This window comes from Anomalospiza imberbis, chromosome 5, assembly GCF_031753505.1.
Source record: "Anomalospiza imberbis isolate Cuckoo-Finch-1a 21T00152 chromosome 5, ASM3175350v1, whole genome shotgun sequence".
NCBI classification, from domain to species: domain Eukaryota; kingdom Metazoa; phylum Chordata; class Aves; order Passeriformes; family Viduidae; genus Anomalospiza; species Anomalospiza imberbis.
The window spans coordinates 34330695-34346938 of NC_089685.1; positions in this window are offsets into that span (position 1 = coordinate 34330695).

Genomic DNA, 16244 nt, shown 5'->3' on the forward strand with positions numbered 1-16244 from the left:
ATGGGGCCACAGGAGCTGGTCCAGTGCAGGCTTTCCATGGTATCACAGTCTCCCTTGGGCATCCCTTTGGTCTTTTGTGAGGTCTTCCACAGGCTGCAGGTGGATCTCTGCTCCAGCACCTGGAGCATCTCCTTCCTCACTGACCACAGTACCTGCAGGGCTGTTCCTCATGTATTCTCACTCCTTTCTCCACTCCTGTTCTCCCTGCCCAAGCAGGTTTTTTTTCCCTCCCTTTTTAAATCAGCAAGCTGTTGTGCTCAGCCTTGGCCGGTGGCAGGTCCATCCTGGAGCCATCTGGCATTCGCTCTGGTGGGCACAGGGGAAGCTTCTGGCAGCTTCTCACAAAAGCCACCCTATAGCCCCCTCACTACCAAAACCTTGCCACATAATTCTTAAGTCACTTGCATGTGTTCCCCTGAAAAATCAGTACATGATTTCATCAATCCTTTAAGAACAAAGCACTCATTTCTTCATATTTGTAACAACTGATGATTGACGGGCTTCTGTATGGCTTAGTAAAGGGAAAGTTTCATCACTCGATATGTAGATTTAGAGTTTTCATTAAGAACATCAACTTGGCATACTTGGTTTATGGTATTATGAACACACATAGGTTGAGGAACAGCTTGTACTCTGGTATCCACACAGACCCTTCCTAGTAGTGCAGAATATCCAAATTTGTCAGTTTTTGGTTACCTAAGTGCTTTGGTTTCTTTATTCAGTAGCAAATTTCCTTCTAAGCAGCAGCTGAAGAATGCTATTTTCAGAGATGTGCACTTGCATAAGCCACAGTATATTGTGCATGCTGAAACAAAAATGGGAATGGAAAACACAATTTTTGGTGTATACAACATTATTATTTTCATATTTGTCAGTTAAAATAATAGTAATGATGACCAACTCACATGGAATATTAAAGAGGTTCTGTAGGAGCTGTGACTAAGATGAACAGGTCTGCCACAACAGACTTGAGCAGACCAAAAAATAATGGAGATGTACCTTTTGAATCCAGCTCTTTGAGGGAGGCTGAAATATTTTTTTTTGTTTACATCCAATAAACAGCCTAGTGTCTTAGGATACAGGAACAGTGATCTTGGCTCCACTGCTAGTTGCCATCAGCATGCTAGACCACTGATGTAATTTCTGTTTGGAGTTAGTAGTCTTTTTTCCTTCAGTTTTTCTTTCAACTTTTTGTATTTTTTTTTCTTCTCCTTTGCACTCTCTGCAAAGATCTTAGAAAAGCCATTAGGCTCCTTTCTCAATAATAAGAAAATAGTCCTAATTTGCTAACACAGCTGTCTGTGCTGAGTAGTCACTGTCAATAGACAACAGGAAGAACACCTGCTTTACAAAGTTCCAGTTAGGATCTGTTTTCATTAGAAAACACTTTTTTCAGGTGCTGAGAAAGCAACTGAGCCCTGTATTAGACAGTAACTAAATTCTGGGAGAAGTTAATGACAATTAATCATAGACTCAGTCATACAGTATTCTGAGTTCAATGGGACCCACAAGGATTGAGTCCAGCTCCTGACCTTGCACAGGCCATCCTCAAGAACTGCATGGATCTCAGCTAACAGAGAAGTTATGTTTGTTCCTATGTGCTCTGCAGTTAAAAGCTATTGATGCAAACACCTGTGTGTACACAGTAAATTTGCAGTAAGTGTTGATCGTATAGTGCATGTCATTTTCAAAGTTATTAGAACTGAAATTGAGTGGGGCACCTAAGGACACAGTTGCATTTGACCTCCATTGCCTTGAAGAAAAAAGACAATCCCAAATGTTACACTTGGCTTAATTTTTGGCAACGCTACGGAGATGCAATTCCAGAAAAATAGTTCCAGTTTGTGCTTGCCAGGGTGCAAACTTAAATGCTGTTTATATTGCTGAGGCTGACCTTAGACCGTGGCTTCATCCTGAGTTATTGTTGGGAAACACAATTGTATTTAAATCTTGCTTTGCAGAGGAGGAGAAAAAAAATCTCACTGTGCTATTGATATCACTGAATTGCACAGTGATTGGTTCAGTTGCCTGCACCAAAGCTGTAACCACCACTTGAAGTAACCTTTTGCTGGGTAAAGATAAACATGGTTTATCTCAGTTTACATGCTGACTGTTTTGAGTTTTACCAGTGAACATCAGTATCAAGTGTCACTATTAGTTAGTTTCATTGCCAGTTCCACTATAAAGACATGGGCATTTTAAATATTTTAGACAAGACAAATTAATACTCATCACAGTAATTTCAGGCAAGGAATCATTACTCAGTACCCAGTATTACATATCACTAGTCTTTTTCTTAGCTAGCTCTATCTCATATAACTCAGTTCTTTCCTTTGGGTTTGGCACACTGTAGTTTACCGTCAGACTATGAAGTACTATAAGGCTGTTGCCCAGGATGTTTCTCACCAGAAATGCCATTATCTGACAGGAGATATGTAGATACAGTTAAAGAATTTTTGTAGTCAGTAGAGATGGAACTGGAAGCAACATTAAAGCACTGTCTTCATTTTCTTTCTAGACAGATGCTGGTAATAGCACCAACATTTGCTGCTTATGCATTTCATCCATATAAAATACATCAAAGTGTGTTTGCATCTTAATGAGAATACAGATTTAAGAGCATTTCAGGTTATTTTCAGACATGATGTTTTCCAAACACCAGGGGGCAGGTATGCCCAAAATATTCTCCAGTCTCTACAGCAGCTTAATTACTGGGATTTTGGCATCTGGGGTCTGTGACATCTTTGGCTAATCTCGTTTGCTTTGACACTAGGTCCTGATCAGAACACCTGTATTTGTTTCTGTAGAGGTGACCAAATAATCTCTTGCATGTTACAGAACTATTCAGCAGCCTTGTCAACAAATCAAGTGTGCCATGCCAGGAAGCACAAAATAAAGCATGAGTGTTAGAATTTTTCTCTATTTGGGAAGGGAAGGAGCTTTCAAAATACAAATCTCTGGGGTTGCTTTGCTTTTAGTTATTTCCTTTTTTTTTTTTTTTTTTCCTTTTTCAGGCCAAGATTATGTGTCAAATGAGTGCACAAAACATAACTTAGGCACTCCACTGGACTGCACACTTTGCTTGCACTGAATTGCATGTCCAAAATGGCAGGATTTTACACCAGTAAAAGTAATTACTTTTTACAACTTTATGTTGATAAAGTTAATAAACTTATTTGACTACTTACTGCATAATGAATAATGAACCTTTGGCTTCCAAGTGTGTTGGAAGTTCTAATTTTCCTGCATACAGCAGGGAAGAACAGTTTCACTTAAGAGGGCGAAGAAAAGAGAATTAGGATGGTAGAAAAGAATAGCAGCAATAAGAAATTAATGTTATGTATATATTTAGTTGGGATTTATGTAACATTTGCTTATGATACATTCATACTATTTCCATTTAAAAATGTTTTAAGCTAGCACATGAAGTCATGTAAGTTTCTAGTGAAAAGTCTGGCCTATGCAAATAGCTAATACATATCCAAAATTAAAATTTACATCTTGATTTTCATAGAAAAATATCTCTTGAATGTCAGTGATTAGGCCACCAAAAGAACTTCATTAACATTGCAATATACAGTATTTGCCCTACTCTGCCCCTAATATTGACTGTATTTCTAACGTGTTCATTTGTTATATTAGGTGTTCATTCCCCCACACTGGTGGGGAATTGTGTACTTTAGGACAGAAAACCAATTTTATCTGATCTACTACTGGCTTCTGCTTTGCAAATACTTTCACCTGAAGTGACCAATACCTTATTTTCTTCTTAATATCTTAATTCTGCAAAGTCAGGCAAATCTCACTTTTTTTTCAGTCTACAAACCAGCTTTTTTTCAAATTGAACATTTTATTTAACCTCTGATCTAGAATGTTAAAAAAGCATCTCTGTGTTTTTAAAATAAGAATTAATCCAGGTTATTTTTGTTTTAATTAGTATCCTGAGTAGAGTGACAACTGTGCTACACCTAAAGTTCCATTCAGGTCCCAATCCACCTGAAATCTGAGCAGGTAAAAAGGAGAATATTGAGAAGTTATGTTTGAGGATCTTGCAGTTAACTTTTGATGCTATTTCCCAGTTTATTTATGGAAGATTATGTATTAAGTAAAGCATTTACTTGGTAAGCTAAATATTCCTGAGGAAAACTGCATCACACAGTTTTAGTTCTTCACCATGAGATCATGAGAGTACTCTCCTGTGCTGCTGCCAACAGTGAGCTGTATGCAGTCAGCTCTGCAGGACTTCTCTAAGACTGGGCAGGGAACAGGCAAGAAAAAGCATAATCTCATGTAGTGATTAAGGCATTGGAGAAAACAAATGGAGTGCTTTTTTTTCAAACTGAAAAAACCCACCATCTCAGGAAAGAGTTGCATCCTTAGTAAATACATATGTCTAAATTAGATAGAATTATTTTCCTGTTACCTTTGGAAATTATACAACTTTTTAGTGATTGTAGAATACATATGTGTATATATATATACATTGGACAACTGGAACTGTTTTTGGTTTTTTTCCTTCTTGCTACAAACAGGTGGTATCAAACAAGTTAAGTATGTTTGCATGGTGAAGAAAGACACAGGACTAAACTAGACAGACTGAACTCCAGCACCCTCTACATAGTATTTTAAATGATCCAAGCATCTGCTGCTTTGCAAAGCTTTGTGGTTGCTCTGAATCTTCTTTTTATAGTCCTTATCAGCAACAGCCAGGAGGTGCAGTGTTGGATGAAGATGGGCATTGCCTTGGATCACAATAGAAAATGGTGGGCCATGTCAGAGGGCACAGCTGATTTGGTGTGGCAGGCCTGCAAGTCACCAACCACAAGGCTGCTCCTCTTGGGTGGCATTCTGTATGTACTCTTGGAGTGTCTCATCACTGATCTGTCTGCTAGTCCTGCATCCTGAGAGATTCACTCGATATTATTTAGTAGTTAGGAGTCTACAATTTCAAATAGCGAACACAGTCTAGCTGAATTTAAACTAAACTGTGTTGTGAGTTTTGCTTGGTTTTTATTAGTAAATAAGAAATGAGTCCTATTCCTTGTGCATTTGCTGAGAATAAAGAAGATACATTTCTAAGGCTGTGTATTCTTTCTAGTATTCTTCTTCCCCTCAGGGATAAAAGACAGAAACAAAATCATTACTTTTTGGAACAGGCTGACACAATATGTGTATTTTAAAATGGAAAAGCAGAAAAACTCTTTATGGATTCACTGTCTGAAAATACTTTGTATTTAATACAAAATAGTTTAATCTGACTCCATATGGTACTAAATGCTTGCAATTACTCTGCCTTTGTGTTTGGAGATGGAAATGCTCAGTCCTTCACTAAATAAACCTGACCTTCAATCCTTGTGAAGTGAGTGAATTTCAATCAGACCTCTGGTAAATGAAGGTAATAAATCAGTAAGTGAAGAAGCTACATTTTAATAATAGAAGGAACACTTTAGTAATGTTTTATATTTCATGATATTTAAGACTTTACAGCATTCCTTTACAAGTATTAAGCTAGGGCTTTTGGAAATCTGAAGACATCCTATGCATAAATTTAAACAAACCACTTGTCAGTTTGTCACCTAGCCATTGCTACTGCATGCCCTCTTGTTGACTTTGCTGTAAAAATATTTTTTGCACTGTATTTTGCACATTTGCCAAAAGATTTGCCCTTTAGAAGTTCCATCATTCTCCTCAGTTCTATGCTACAATTACTTCACTACTCGAGAAATACTAGGCTAATGATCTGTAAGACAAAAAGCAGTGTAACTTGGTTTTGCTGCTGCTGTTACTTCCTGAGCTTTAGCTGACACTGGTGCTGTAGAATGCTAGCTTCAGTCTTATTTAAATCTAGAGTCAGTTTGTGTGACAACTCTGAATATATTGTGATCATTCAATAGCTGTGCACTCCAGCATGTTGAACTTGGTTAGCAGCCATTATATACCTGCATCACTTCTCTGTGGCCTTGTGTAAAAATACCCCTAAGAAACCAAAACTCTGGGGCTGAACCTCTGTCCTAGTATCCTTAATACAAAAAATAAAATTTGCTGATCTACTGTATTTGAATAATAATGTTTTGTAAATGCCATGTAATGCTAAATCATTGATGTTTCACATCAGATTCTTGTTATTATTACAGCTTTGGTTGGAATTTCTGTCTAAAAAACCCCATCACCACATAAATCAACTCAGTTATTTGGGTTCATTCTGATCTCTTTACTGCTCTACAGTCATACCTGTTTTTTTGAGGACTGACTGTGGTTTACTCTACTGGGGTTAGAATTGCATCCAAACTAACTTCAGTGAAGATACTTTGTAATTGTGAAGCAGAACTGGATTTGAAATAACACTCTCATGATCAAAGATTCCAAGAAGCTTTTGTAGTAATTGGAGAATAACAACTATATAAAATGTGTTTGCTTCTCATATTTAAATGAAGCATAAAGATAAAATGCATGAGAGACATATTAAATTATCATACAGATACTTTATCTGATAAGACCAAAGCAATTGAGTGGGATTTTAATTTAAGGTATTTGACTGACTTTGTGAAAAAATAAATGTTTTTGAAGTAATGTTGGCCTTGTTCCACAATATCTGAAAGGTTCACTCAGTTGTGGATTGCTCCACTGGGCTATTCCCTTCACTGATGATGTACTATTATTTATATTGTATCCTGAGAATACTGCACATGTAAAATGCACAGGCAGAGTTCCAGGCCTGAAGGCCTGCAATCTGAATGGGCAATATGGGATGGGTGGTATAATAAATTGCAGTTCTTTACTTGAATGCAAGCAATGTCTTTCAGCTCTAAAATGATACCCTTCATCCACTTTGATCTGAAGAAGCATTCAGTACAGTGCAGTTCTCATCCTGTGGCAGCACAACCCAGTCTGACTATAGTGGGTCAGAAGCAACTGCTGTCTATGAATTTACCATCCTTAACAAATGAGACTTATTTTAAAAGAAGTAGTATTCCAGGAAGTCATTTGCATGAAAAATGTTGTTATGGCTTTAAAAAAGGAGAGATTGAAAAAGAGCAAAAATATTCTGAAAATCTGCCATTTGTAGCAAAAAGGCTGTTTGAGGGTTGAAGTGAGTACATGTTTGGTACACAATTAAGTAGCCTTGGGAAAAAAAAACTTAAGAACAAAAACTCTAAGCATCTTGCTTCACCAATTTTGAAAGCAGAACACAACCCCAAATACTTCAGGCTGCTTCACAGTGGTCTGCACTGATGAGTGGGTCTCATTTAAAACCAGGATATACAGTCTACCCTGAGCTCTGACACAAACAGCAACTAATTGAACATCTCAGGAAAGGCCAAGAGTGTGACAGAGAGATGATCAAAGATCATCTACAGTCCACAGTTACCAGTTTGGCTCTCCTGACATTATGAAGCTCTCTATCATGAGGGGAAGAAGTTTTCTTAGCAATGCAATGAACTTCCCTAAGAGGCAGGCTCATAAACTTCACCTTTTCTCACTTCATCTTGAAGGCCTGTTTCTTTGGGGTTCTTTGATGTAAACACAAGACTTTTTTTAAAAAAAATGCTTTGTTAAAGCAAAAACTGTTTTGTCATCTTTCCCTCCTCCTGCAAGCAGTGAAGCAGTGGGGAACAACAAACACAACTGGCCAAATATCTATTAATACAGTTAGTTAGTTCCACCTGAACCAAACTGCTTCAGAAAAAATCTTATGAGCAAGACTTCCTTGGTCTCCATCCTTCAGACTCTTCCCCATACTTGTTTCTGCATGAGGGAATAATGTTGGTATATATTTTGATTTTGTCCCTAAATTGCCTTAAAATGTAAGCTATTATATGCTACTGAAGGGAAATTTAATTATTTCTGCTTGAAATAATGATTGCTTAAAATATCATTACGTTAACAACTTAGCTTTTATTTCCCTTGTTTCAAGCAATTATGTAGTTTGCTTCTACTGGCTTATGTGTGAACTTAGGCAGTGCTAAAAGCGAGAAATAATATGCTGGCTGCAAAATGAGACAGTGCAAAAACAGCCTTACGTTTCATTACCAATAATTCTGCTTTGCCACAAGTCACCTTTTCTTCTTCTATGCCTCTTCTGAGGGAACATGTCCAAAGTTATTTCCACAGACTTTTACATTGGCTGTCTCAACTCTAACTATAAAGTAATTTTTTAAGGGCTTGGAGCGGTTTATCACTGCGGATGGCCCATTACCTTTACTTGGTGGTTTCTGCCCACATGGTTATAAGGTTCTTTTTTCCTGAAGAAGTCCACTCCTAATATGATGGGGAGAAATGAAAAAAAACCCCAACATTTATGCTTTTCTTCCCTTAAAATATGGGGGTATTATCAGTACTTCAGCAACAGCTTCATAAACCAAGCCTTTCCCTAAGCAGGGGTGAGACCCTTCCAGGGGAGGGTGGGTGATACCTTTCAGAGTGCTCCAGTTTTCACCTGTCTGTATAAGTCACAATGCTTAGTTATCTACTCATGTCCAGATGTGATTTTGGAGTCTGTGGGACAATGGCACATGAATGAGGGAGAGTGAAGCCTGCTCTACCAGAGTTCAGAACAGCTGACCTTGCACTTCCTTTGACCACTGCTTTCATTAACAAATCATGATTAAGAGGCAGAAGTGTAATCCAGCCAGTGTGAGCTTGGGTTCCCTCTGTAGATTTACTGCTGAGTAGGCAGAATTGTTTTGGAAGAGAGAGAGTGTGTTTTACTGTTTCTCAACATGATAATTTGACTTCTTCAGAGAAGCTTTTATGTTTTTCCTGAAGTACTATATCCATCCCAGAGAAACTGCATATCGCCGTGAGTCCAATTTATGTCACTATTTATATAAAAGTTAATTTGAAGTAATGGATTTTATTTTTTCTACTCCAGATAGGAAAAACACAGGATTAAAACAATCACCATTATATCTGATTTTGCTAAATCAGTTCTATCACTGCTAGAAGAAAAAAAAAATCAGGTTGCAACTTTAAATGTTCCTTTAAACTTCTTCCTGAGCATACCAAAGGGCAATTTTCTAGGAAAAGCCATGGTATCACTCTCATTGCACAGGACATGCTAATTTGTGTGTAAGAGAAAGGAGTTTCAGAAAGGCAGATACACAACTCTGGTATGTAATGTAGATTAGAAGTTAACATGGAAGACTATTTTAATGTCCCTTAGCTATGCAAATGACCAAGTAGAGCAGCAATTATCTGCCTGTGACAATGCAAGTCTTTCCACTACTGCTAAGGATAGCTTTTTGAGAAGGTACCTGCTGCCCCTAAGGGCACTGGGTTGCCTGAGGATCATTTTAACTATCTTTGAACTTGAAAAAAGTTTATTTAAATGTAGTCCTGGAACCTGAAATGCTTCATTCACCCATTCATGAAAAGCTGTCTGTAAGATGATGCAAAATGCATACAGTAAGAGCTATTCTAGTAAAAGTTTACATCCATTTGCCAGTTTTCTCCCCTCACTGTCTCAGATGCTACATGTTGCCATGTTATCACCAGACTTTCTGCTACTGCCCTGCATTTACTAATTGGAACCCATAGCAGGACATATTCTTGTAACAATGCAGACCCAAGGAGAAAGTTGCGTTTTCTCTCTAGTAGTCACCATTTATAACTTATAATATACACTGTGAAAAGACAGGAAAAAACCATTGATTGATTTGAATCTGCCTTCATTTTTGACCAAAGGCAAAACCTCCACACACTGATGCGTAATCATACTTTGCATCAAGTACAAGCATGCAGTTTTCCATACAAATTCCATAAGGTGTTTAATCTGCTATTGCAAAAATACTTATTTGCATACAATCACACCCTGTTGTGGTTTTAAATGTTTTCTGAGAATACATTTTGAGACTATTATCTTAACCTCACTGCCTTTCTACCCACATACAGACTAACAAACATGCAAACCCTTTAATTTTTATTCAGGCCTGACTGTAATTAAGTTGAAGTACATTTGTTCTTTAAAACTATAGGACTCAGCTTATTCCATAAGTATTGCTGATGAGGTTGTTAAGTTGCTGAGCTGTGGCAGGATCTTCAGCTTACAAATAAAAGTTCTTATTACAGGACAAAACAGTGATGGGCAGTTTTGGGTGTTGCTGTAGTATGAATTGTTTGTTCATGCCATGCGTTCCAGGTGTTGAACAGAAGCAGTCAGCCACAAACAGCATTATCTCACTTTTCAAAGATCTTAGCCCAAGTACTAAAAAGCACTGACCCTAGTTAGACATATCAGGGTGAAGAACATCTTTTTACTGACTTTCTTGCTGGAGACAGGTTTGATCCAGATGCAGAGAATATGTACCTGTACAAACACATCATGTGACATGGCAGCACATGGTATGCCAGGTTAACTCTTCCCCATCATTCAGTGTCTGACAAATGAATTATGTCATTTGTTTAAAGAAGACATCGGAAGTAAAAAACCAAAAAGAACAGACAACAAACAGTACTACTAACTGACTCCTGCTATAGCTGCACCCTGACAATCAACTCCTCTTGCTGACATTTTACAAAGTATTTTAATACTTTGTCGAGCCACTAGACAGAAAGTACCATAGCTGACTCTTGCTTTGTTCATGCCAAATCCAAAGGGTCTTAGCCCCGCAATGTTCTTGAATTGAGTTTTAATATGTAGTTGTTAACCTGGAGCAAATACATTCCACTTCTGTCATGAGTATGCCATCTGAAATAATGTATAGCTAAGCACAAGCACGTGGTAAGATCCCATCTTAAGAAGCCAGAAGCCATAGGTTGCAATGGGCCTCTGGAGGCCACTTGGGACAGCTACTGCCCAAAGTGGTACCAGTCAGCCTGGATTGCTCAGGAACATGTCTACTCAGACTCTGAGTATCTCCCTGGAAGGAGGTCACATGCCTCTCTTGGCAACTTCATACGATATTTGACCACCTTCTTGATAGAAAGAAGGACAGAAAAAGACAGAACTAGAGATAGAGAGACTGAAAGAAAGAAAGCAAGAAATATAAATAAATAAATCTCTGAATCTAAGCAGAACTTGGCAGGATGCGTCCATTCCCTCTCAGCTTACCACTGTGCACCTCTGAGAAGAATCTGGCACAGTTTTCCATGTGGGCAACAGCAGTAAGTCCTTCCTGTAGCTGGCTCCTTGAAGCAATACACCATTTTTCCAGCCCCCTGACCATCTCAGTGTCTCTGTCCCATATTAGCTGCCAAATGGCCGTACTGCATCAGGTTACACAAGTATTCCCAACTCACTTCTGGACTTAATGACTAGGACTAAACAGTCAAGGGTAGAAAGAACAGGTCAGGTACAGCACAATCTTTTTTGATATATATTCAGCTTTTTTTAAATCATTGGCTAGGGAAAACCAGAACCAAAAGGCCACTATATTCCATTCCATTTACTAGCTGCTAATGCGCCGCTTTTCTTTTATTTCCTTTATTGGTTTTGCCTGCATTACTTTATTTTAGAAACCAAATTTCCACTTCTAGTCTAAGACCCATGCTGTTCAGCAGAAAGAGATCCTTTTGAAACTCCTTGCTGTCAGCTTTGTTGTAGACTGCTGCACGGGATTTTGCATCAGCAGCAAACTGTGCTGCTGCTTTTACTCAAGTCTCTTTCCAAGACCATTTCTGAGTATGCTAACTAGTGCAGGTCCCAGCATGAATCCCTGTGGGAGTCCAATCTACTCTCCCACATTGTAAAAAAATGACTATTGCTACCTTGTTAACCCTTCTCTTTCAGCTAGTTACTAATTCACAGGAGAGGCTTCCTTCCTAGCCTGTGTCAGCTAGCACTCCTTAGCAGCACTGCTGAGAGACTGCCAGAGGCTCTTTTGAAATCACTACAATGAATGTATCACCCTGGTTTATCAGTTTGTTGATTTCGTCAAAGAACTTAATAATTATGACAAAGCTCCTCTATCTACGAAAACCTATGTTGATTTTTCCACAGTCTGACGTATTTGTCTGTATGCTGAAGCCTCACCCCACCTCTCTGTCACTGGTTAGCTTCTATGACCTGACATAAGTCTTTCTGACTATTCCAACAAGAGGACTCAGATGCTGAAAATGAACGCTTATGTTCTTTAAATCTCAAATTATTGTCTCAAAAATTCTCACTCAATTGTTTTCCAGATATGGAGGTACTTATATTCCATAAATTCATGTACCTCTCAGCAAGATAATTCTATTCCTAAAAGTCCAGCCCACATGATCAATTAAACAATTTCAGTGGATTGATTTCAGAGCTGAAGGAAGCTGTAATAACTCTATGATGGCTGTAGTACACCCTGAGTATGTGGAAAATACTAATTCATAAGTTCACAGATTGAGGATGAAATGAAACCCATGTCCCACACAGGTGAATTTCAGGCTTTCTAATCACTGAACTACAGGAAAAGGACAGGATGGTTTCTCCCAGCCTTGAATATACACATTCTGCACAAAAAGTGTCTAGTAAAAAACGTTCACTAACATTAACTCCTAGTGGAGCAAGCAGCTCTTTCCAGCTCTGTTATTTTGAGGATTTTGAGGGACACACTTTAGGTTTTGCATCTGTACTTTCCTGCCTGCTCTGCGTCTGCACTGAAACACTGAAATACTTGCCGTGTTGGCAAAATGGAGTGTTTGTCAGTGTCCTGGTTATGAACTTGCAGTGTGGACTTAACTGAACATTTCTGAATTAGCATTGTCATGGCTGAGGCAAAGGTGCACAGTCCATCCACAAGTTTTCCAATAGCAGTTGTAATACTGGCTCATAGGGGACAACTGACACAAGTCCAGCATTTGCTAAGATTATTTAGCACTATTCCCCAGTCACTGTGACTTCAGTCACATAAATGTCATTTCACAGTGAAAAGTTTAGCCAGCATCTTTTTCAGAGTGGATCCCAAGTGATCCTTTTGTCCACTTTCTTCCATCACATACCACATAGGGAACCTGGACAGAGAACCAGATGCAATTGAATTCACCCAGCACCAAGGTTATTCAATGTTAACTGCCACAAATCTGAGCTGTGCAGTACCAAGATCTGCTGCAGACCTAACTCACATTTCCTTGTAAACAAAATGAATCTCTATTGTTTCTCTTGCCAAAGAAGCACAGACATAATTCCACTAATGATAATGAAGTATCAACTAACACAATGACAAATGCCCTAAGAATATCTAAGTATTTACTCACTAAATGAATAAGGTAAAAGGCACTTGCTGCATGCAGAGATTTAAAATAACCAACTGTTTCCTCCTGTGAGAGGCCTCTATTCTGTCCCCCAAGAGACACAAAATAGAAAAATGCTGTATTATAGGCAACCTAATTTTATCATACTTGGTGCCCACAAGGAAGTTAAAAACACAGCTGCACAAGTTGCCTGATTTTTAAAAGTCTGCCATTATGATGGTGTTCTTTGGACACTCTTTTGTACATAGCACATAGTCAAGTGTACGGGGTTCTGAGGGCCTTAATTAGATTTATATCCCACTTATTTATTATAGGCGTAATAACCTGGAAACAGACGTGTGTACATTCAACAAACTGATGATTCTCCGGGGAAACAAACACCAAAAAGTTACAGAAACTGCATATGAAAGTCTTTTTGGGAAATGAAACCAGTTCAATTTGGTTACAAAGAACATTAACTTGTGAGAACGGAATTAGTATATATACTCGTGAGGCCCAAAAAGCACTTGGAATGATGTTTTTCAGGCTCTCAATATTCAAATGATAAAGGAGCAAACATCTAGCATCTCTAAGAATAAACTACGTAATACGTCAGACAGCAAGCTCAGACTAAAATGAGGTCAGAGGAGGTACCGAAGTTTAAAGTCACATTTTTGCAACTCATTGTACTACCTTTCAAAGTTGTGACCAACTGTCACAACTACCCTGTCATTCATAGAATATTACTTAGAACTCATGGGTCCTTTAACTTTGTCAGGGGTTTATTTGTACAAGGACAAGACAGTTTATAAAACTGAGGAAAACTGGATTGCAATACAAATAGTCATCAGAAGAAATCGTGAATGACCAGGTCTGCTCCACTTTTCCCTGTATGAGCAGAAAGTTTGTCATATTCCAGCAGTCATTTCAGGAAAAAAATCACTATGTGAATTAAAATGTCCAGCTGCAAGATACCTTTATTTACTATTAGATTTATACTTTCTTTTTTACTTTATAGTGAAATCAAAACTAATGACAATATTCAATGAAGCTGTAAACTACTAGTTTAAACTAGCTCAACCTTGCACTTCCTTCTGAAAAAATATACCCAAATATTAACTATACTGTGGAGATGTGCTTTCATAAGAAGGGCAGGATCTGGCCATAAGTAGCTGCTGTATAGTCCTTACTGTATGCAGGGGGTTTGTTTGGTTGTGAGAACAAAAACTTCTTGATGTGATGTACAAAGGGTTATTCTACTTAACATACCACACATGAGGGGACAAAGAATGTGATGTGACTGGAGTTATTATGTTCAGTTAGCACACTCCCTTTGTAAATTTGTCTTCCAGCTTCTGAAATGTTTTCACAGTCAGAATGTGTGGGTTTTAATTTTTAATGAGAAGGGTTTGTTAGTGTCAAATGGATTTTGGAAAGTGTGGGTCAGAATACAATCACTATAGGTAGCCTCCTATAGCAGAGAAAGTGCACAAGCTTCTGCACTGATTTCAACCAGAAACATGTTTTTGCTGCAGTCGTAAACCAGGAAAGAGTATTTATAATACAGCCCTCACCTATAGCTGTGTTAGGTGGTGCCTACAGCAATATCAAAGGCCTTCTGTGTTACAAAACAAAGCGACTGCAAACTTCTGTGATTTGTCATGAGGCTGTTCCTATGATTTCTTTTAAAGAGAAATGGTATACTCTCCTATGTTTACTGCAAGAGTAGAAGTTATAGTTGAAACATTAAGGATCTGAGTCCATATTCATCTCCGAAAACACATCCAGGCTCTGTGCTGGTGTAGACATATCTCATACCGGTCAGAAAAGACTTCCCTGAGGAGAAGTCAAACTACACATGAAATGCAAAAGGTTCCAAAGTTCTTGAAAAAGAGATGTAAGTCTCCACTTCATGGCTTTGACAAGTTTGTTGCCATGAATCTCTGAACAGCCTATGAAAGGAAATTGCAGAAACAGAAAGAAGTAGTTGGCGTTCTATTCCCCAAGAGTCCTCTCTTTGACAGGTCCAGATATTAAGAGAGAATACAAAATAAATGAGAAAACACTGTTTTAATCTGATAAATCACAGACTCAATTAGGTTGGAAAAGACTTCTAAGATCACTGAGTTCAACCTGTAACCAATCACCAGCGTGTCAACTAGACCATAGCACAAAGTGCAGTTGCTTCTTGAACACCTCCAGCATTGGTGACTCCACACACCACCTTCCCTAGCCAGTCCATTCCAATGGTTAGCAACCCTTTCCATGAAGAAATTCTTCCTGATGTCCAACCTGAACCTCCCCTGGTGGAGCTTGAGGCCATTTCCTCTTGTCCTGTTGCCAGTTGCATGGGAAAAGAAGATGACCCCCACCTTACAACAGGCTCTTTTCAGGTAGTTGTGGAGAACAATAAGGTCTCCCCTGAGCCTCCTTTCTTCCAGGCTAAACAACCCCAGCTCCCGCAGCTGCCCCTCATATGACTAACCCTCTAGACCATCCCCCAGTTCCATTGCCCTTCTCTGGACACACTCCAGCACCTCAATGCCTTGCTTGCAGTGAGGGGCCCAGAACTGGCACAGGACTCGAGGCGAGGCCTCACCAGTGCTCAGTACAGGAGAAAAAAATCTGCTGTTAAAATGTATGTGACTGGTCTGCGCTCCTGCTTACAGAATTGAATACTGCCTAAATCAACACAGACCAAGGGCATAAGCACTTGATCTGCAGAGTCCAGATTTCATTATAAAAGGCACCAAAATGTGTCAGGTATCATCTTGACCTAATGACCTAATTTTTAAATTCTGTTGCCTCAGAAAAGCCATGCATTTAGCATACCCTGTAGTGGCTGTATAACACCACATAAAGAAATGCTGAAGCAAACAATTTGAAAAATTTAGTTACTAAAATAATAATTTTACAAATTTTATCTATGGATGAAACATTTATGGAAAAGCTTTAAAGATAGTAGTAGCACCTAATTTTTAAAAAGAGAGAATGTGAGCTACAATGAAATAACACAGAAGGCTTTTGACTTCAAAGTTGACATAAAGAAAGCTTAGCAAGATCTAATAGAAATGAATATGCCATCAAAGGACGTAAAGCAA